The sequence below is a fragment of the Corylus avellana genome, chromosome 2 (genome assembly GCF_965113065.1).
Source record: "Corylus avellana chromosome 2, dhCorAvel1.hap1.2, whole genome shotgun sequence".
NCBI classification, from domain to species: domain Eukaryota; kingdom Viridiplantae; phylum Streptophyta; class Magnoliopsida; order Fagales; family Betulaceae; genus Corylus; species Corylus avellana.
This window is the reverse complement of record NC_142491.1, coordinates 15,367,710-15,374,608: the sequence shown is the minus strand read 5'-3', so window position 1 is coordinate 15,374,608 and position 6,899 is coordinate 15,367,710.

Below are 6,899 nucleotides of genomic sequence, written 5' to 3'. Positions count from 1 at the left end.
TTATTTTATTTTCTTTTATTTTATTGTCAAGTGTGAGATATTGCAAAGTAGATTTTTTTGGAAAAATCAAATTTAGTCTCTAAATTTTTATTCGATTTCAATTTAGTCCTTCAATTGTTAATTTTGATAACTAGAACCTTAGTTTTCATAAGATTTCAAATAGGTTCCTTTGTAATTTTATCGTCCAATTAATTAAAGACATGTCACGTTAGACCAATCAATTAATTTCATGTGACACTCGTTTGACAAATTATGTACCAATTATACATGACACAATTATTTTAAATTATAAATATACTAAAAAAAAAAAGGCATATTAATAAATAAATAAAGAAGTTGTCGGCCAACTTTGCCGCATGGTACATACAATTGACACATAATATGTCAAACGAGAATCATGTAACATTAATTGATTGGTCTGATGTGTTATACCATTAATTAATTGGATGATAAGTTGACATAGAGAGTTATTTGAAAGAGAAATGTTTTGTCCCTAAGGGGTAACTCAATCGGTTGGAGACCACGCCTCATGAAGCGAAGGTCAGTAGTTCAAATCTCCACTCCCCTTCTTGTGTAGACATGTCAAAATAAATAAATAAATAAAAAGATATGTTTCATCCACTCTTAATTAAAATGAAAAAATATATATATATCAATATGTTAGACATGCACACCATGTCAGAGATATTATTCGGTATTCACTTTATGCTCCACTTGGTGCATGGAAAATTTAAAAATAATTGAAATTTCAAATTTTTGATATTTTAAAACTTGATGTTGGACAAAGTAGAAATCCATAGACTCTTTCTTGAAATGAGTATATTTTCTATAAATCAAAACAACAAGAAGCATAAGATTGGAAGTTTGTATTTTTCTTTTCTAACTTATTAAAAACAGGACAGGTAGGCGTGGAGACTGGCATAGGATTAATGAAATCCCAATACTAGAATTGGTTTGAAAAGGTGTACTCAAGACTCAACGTTCCATTTAAAAAAAAAAAAAAAGAAATGGAGCGGATATATTATTAAAATCAACTTAAGCATAACGCTCTACAGAGTGATATTAGAGATACAATATGAAACTTCCTCAATAACACCATACTCCACGGTAAAAGATAAAGTTGCTTCTCTAAACAGTTGGCTGCACCATTTAAATACCGTCTTACATAATTAATCTTATTGACATCCCAATACATATATATGATTTCTTTGTTTGCTTTTAATCAAATTTCAATCCAGTTGAGTGGCAATTGTCTTTAAATTTTGTTCTTTTTAATTTCAGGCATTGTGATCAACTTCTCAAATTTGTTTATTCTTTTTGTGTAAGTAATTATGTAGTGATAATAGCTTAAAAGTGCTTAATTTCTCTATTAAAGTGAGCATAATCAGACTTTATTTTATTATAATTCTTACATTTGATTTTTAATTGTGCAATAGTATTTAATCACTAACATTGAGTTTAATAAGATATAATAATGCAATTAATTGCATCTTTGTAGGAGTTGAAAAAGAATAAGACAAAAGCCAAGCCAAGCCAATAAATAAAAGAAAAACCAAACAAAAATTGGAAGAGGAAAATGTGCTAACATGTGAAAAGATTGAGAAAAATTGCACATGAAAAGCAAAAGAAGTTGTTTTCCTGCTTGCCAAACACAAAGGAGGAAAGCTCCGATTGGGATTTTCTGGAGAAGCAACAGCGCCGCATCGATTTCTGAATTTCTGGAGCGCAGTTTAATGTTTAGCATTTTATTTATGGAATTTATTTTCATAACTATGAGTGGTTAAATCTCTGGTTAGGGTTAGGGGTAAAGCTTAGTATTTTTATTATGTGTTCTTGAGACTATTTGTTGTTCTTTGTAGATGAATGATTGAATTTTGGGGATGCTTTGTAATTTGAGAATAATTTCATGCCACAAGTTTATTTTGATTCATTATGATTTTTGTTTATATGAAATGATTACTTTGTTTGATTTATTATGATTCGAAAATGCATTGAATGTTTAATTTATTGTAACATTGTTATTAAAATCAAATTCTCCACAAATCTATGTTTAATCTATTTTATATTTGATTGGTGCTTAATTCTTTTATCTTCCGAGTAGGAAAATTGATTTTTTATCTAGTTAAGTTAATAATTAAGGGTAATTACCTTTCACTCTCATCAACTACAATGCATTGTCACTTTGCCCCCATAAATTAACAATCCTACTGTCCGACCCTATAAGACTACAATTTTCTTCCAAAAAAGCTCATTCCGTCAGTCAACTACGTTAAAAAACTTGAATATTATATAACTTAAAAAAAAAAAAATTAAAAAATAATAATTTGGGTGAGGGGGTGGCCAGCAAGCCACCCCCAGAGGTTGCTAGGGGTGCCGGTGTATGGGGGTGGCGCGCAGCCACCCTAGCCGCCTCTGAGGTTGCTCGTGGGCCACCCCCAAATCTGGCTAGGGGATGGCCGCGCACCATCCCCAGCCACCCCAGAGGTGGGTGGTGGTAGTGCGCGGCCACCTGACGGCCACCCCCAGCTAGATCTGGGGGTGGCCAGACGGTCACCCCATCTTAAGGGTGGCACGTGAGCCACCCCAGGGTGGCTCATTGGCCACCCCCTCCCTTTTTTTAAAAATAATAATAATAATAATTTATATATTTATATTTTTTTGTTTTAATTTTTTATTTGAGGGTATATCTGTCTTTTAAGGAGATTTAACATCTAAAAGAGAATATTTCGTCCAATTTAACGTGATTAACTGATAGAAGGGGGGGTTTTGGAAGAAATAATAGTCTGATAGGGTCAGGTAGTACAGTTGTCAGTTCATGGGAGCAAAGTGACAATGCGTTGTAGTTGATAGGGAGAAAAGGTAATTACCCATAACAATTATATGTCTCATGAGTACGTAATATAATGTTACATGAATCATTAAAACCCTAGTACTTTTCTCATTAATTTTTACCTAGTGTTACTTCTATTAATTTAGTTTAGTTAATTTAATTCTAGTTTACCTTTTACTCAATTGCTCCAATAAAAAACTTTTTTGTGGAAAACCAAAATCAACTTCTTTTTTTTTTAAATCATAACCGGTTAACTTTTTTTTTTTTCAAAAAAAAAAAATCAACACAATATATAAAAAAAAGTTTAGAATTCAGACAACTGTCACAAAATATAATGATAATACATTAATACTTAAATTGTGTTTATAAGTAACACATTGGTCATTGTTTAATCCAATGTCAATTATTTAATTTGATATTATACGAATCATATCATCATTGTACATTATTAATATGATTCACTTGAAGTCTTGAATAAAGTATTTGAATTGTCATTGAATTATATGATTAAGTATTGATATTATACATTTATATTATTCATATGCATATGTAGACTTATATAGACTTATAAGTTTATAACATACATTGGAAATAAGTCTCTAGATATTTAATTGTTGTATTAGTATGAATTGGTATACTTATGAGTTATGTCATATTATATATGTATAATTTGTTATTATATAATCAAATAATTTAATGATCAATTGATCATGTGATATAATGATATAAATTATAGTGATAATATATTAATACTCAAATTATGATTTAATTATTTTTTAAAAAAATTACGATTTAATGATCAAGTGATTATATGATATAATCATATAAATTATAGTGATAATATATTAATACTCAAATTGTGATTTAATTACTTTTTTAAAAAATTGTGATTTAATGATCAAGTGATTATGTTATATGTATAAATATTTTTATAATTATAATTATAAAAAATATATTATATAAAAAGGTGGTTAGCGATTAGCGGTTACGGTTAGTAAACCCAATAACCGCAAACAGCTAGGCGGTTATAGCGGTTAGGCGGTTAGGCGGTTAGCAGTTAATACGGTTAAGCGGTTATAGCGGTTAAGCGGTTATAGCGGTTAACTGCCCGCATTGACACCCCTAGCTATCGCAAGTAATAAATTTTTGATAAGTACAAAGTTGATCATCACGAAATGGTAAAACACTAAAGTAAAATTCCTATTATTGTACGGAAAAGTAAAAATATTTGGTTTTTGTTTTCCACTTAAAAAGTGAAGCAATGAAGTGATTAAATTAACAAAACTAGTAAAATAGACCTATGTAAAAAGTCATGAGAAAAGTACTACTGTTCAATGATCCACCTAGCAGTCTTTACGAATTCGTGAGACATAAATTATTAATTCAATTAGGTAGAAAATCAATTCTCCTAATCAGAAGATAAAAGAATTAAACACCAATCAAATATAAAATAGACTTAATATGGATTTGTCGAGAATTTGATTTTAATATATAATGTTACAATAAATTAAGCATTCAATATATTTTCGATTCATAACAAATCAAAAAAAGTAAGCATTGTAGGCAATAACATAATCAAATGCTAATTAACACTAATTAAATAGAAGCGGAATGAATTGATTATATAAATACCTTCGGCCATTGCTTTGCTCAAGTGAAGTGAAGAAAACTTTTTTGCAACAATCAGAGAGTCTGAAAATAAAAAATTTAAAGAGAAGTTCTTCTAACCTATGCCAATCAATGCCAATAGATGGTTACACGGGGTTCTATCTATAGGTCAGGGACCCTCAATCTTTTTTGGTTAACTGATTTTTCTTATCCCATCAGGGAATAAAATTAAACTAATATTAGTGAAACCATAATTGTATGTATTTATTTATAATTATAATACACCACAATTACAATTATTAACTAAGTATCGCTACAGTGAAACTGTAACTATATTTATTTATAATTATAATAAATGTGACATAGGGCCATAAATGAAATTTCTTACATTCTCCCACTTGGCCCTTATGACACATAATTCATTCTGATGTTTAGTTCTACAATATGGCCATTACTTTATTTATTCCAACCATTCATGGAATCCTCCCACTCACCCAAGAAATATTACACATGAATCATGGCGGTAAAACCTTTATGTAATAAGCTGTTCATTCCATGCATTACATATATAATATTCCCTAAATGAGTACTATATGGGCAATCAAACTTTATGAATAAACTTCCCATAAGTTATTCGGGTCCTACTTTAATTTTATCCCCACAAATAAGGTAATAAATATGCACAAACTTTATAACAATAACTTGATGTTTATCGACTTATTAGAAAGAACTAAGTACAAAATGAATCAATGAGCCCCATATGCTCCACATGACTTTTAAACAGCTTTACCTGTAAACCTTTAGTCATAGGATCTGCAATCATCAATTCAGTACTAATATGCTCAATGAACACTTTATTTCTTTTGATGTTCTCTCTCATACGAAGGCACTTGATGTCAATATGCTTACTTTAGCTTCCACTTTATTATTCTTAGAGAATAACACGGCAGCATGATTATCGCAAAAGATTTTTATTGGTCTGGCGATATAATCGACAATTTTGAGACCACCAACAAAGTTTCTCAACCATAGTGTCGTGTAGTGGTTTCATAGCACGCAATAAATTCTGCCACCATTGTAAATGTAGCAAGTATAGTTTGCTTGTTGCTTCTCCAGGATATAGCCCCTTCAGCAAGAAGAAAGATATACCTTAAAGTAGACTTTCTACTATCTACACATCCAGCAAAATCTGAATCTGAATATCCAACCACCTCCAAATGGTCGATGTGTCTATATGTTAAACTGTAGTCCTTGGTTCCTTGCAAATACCGCATGACTTTCTTTGCAGCTTTCCAATCTTCCAATCCTGGGTTGCTTTGATATTGACCCAGCATTCCAACTACCATACAATAGGCTGCCGACTGCAGATGCATATGTAATATTTTTCATCTACTCTTATTCCAATGCATTTCGGAGGCATTGATCATTATTGAATTTATCCCCTTTAACGATAGGTGCTACAGAAGCCGAATAGTTCTTCAGTCTGAATCTCTTTAAAACGTTTTCAATGTAGGCCTTTTGAGACAGTTTTAATATTCTTTGCTTTCTATCTTTGTGAATCTCTATGACAATGACACAAATCCTTCATTTCAAAATTTTGAGAGAGGAATGATTTGGTCTCATGTGGCAAACCTAAATCATTATTTGCAAGCAAAATATCATCTACATACAAGACTATAAAGATTACTTTACTCCCACTGATCTTAAGGTATATACATTAGTCAACAAAGTTCTCAATAAAACCATATGAGTTAATAACCTTGTGAAATTTGATATACCATTGACGGGAGGCTTGTTCTAGCCCATAAATAGATTTCTTTAGTTTGCAAGCTTTTTGAGTGTTATCATCAAAACCTTCAAATTGTTTCATGTAAATCCCCTTCAAGATCACCATTTAGATATGCTATTTTCACATCCATTTGATGTAGCTCTAGATCAAAATGAGCTACTAATGGCCTGATTATCCTAAATGAATCATTCTTTGATACTGGAAAGAAGGTTGCATGATAATTAATGCCTTCTTTTTGTGTGAAACCTTTGGCCACAAGTCTAAATTTATATCATTCAACATTATCGGAAGCATTCGTCTTAGTTTTGTAAACCCATTTGCAGCATACGGTTACAGCTCCCTTCGATAAGCCAACGAGATCCTAAACTTGATTTTTAGCCATGGATTCCATCCCTTCCTTCATGGCATTTACCTAGAATGTGGAGTGATCTCTACTCATGGCTTGTGAAAATGATTTTGGATCATCCTTAGGCCCAACGTCAAAATCGGAATCTTGGAGGTATACAACATAATCACTAGGGCTTGCTGGTTTACTTATTCGAGAGGATCTTCTTAATCCTACTTCCTTCGCATTTGGAGGAGGTTGAGTAGGTTCATTCTGAACTTGTTCCTCATGAGTTAGCTATTCTGAAATTGATTGTGGTTCAAGGTAATCAGTTTTGATTTCCTTGA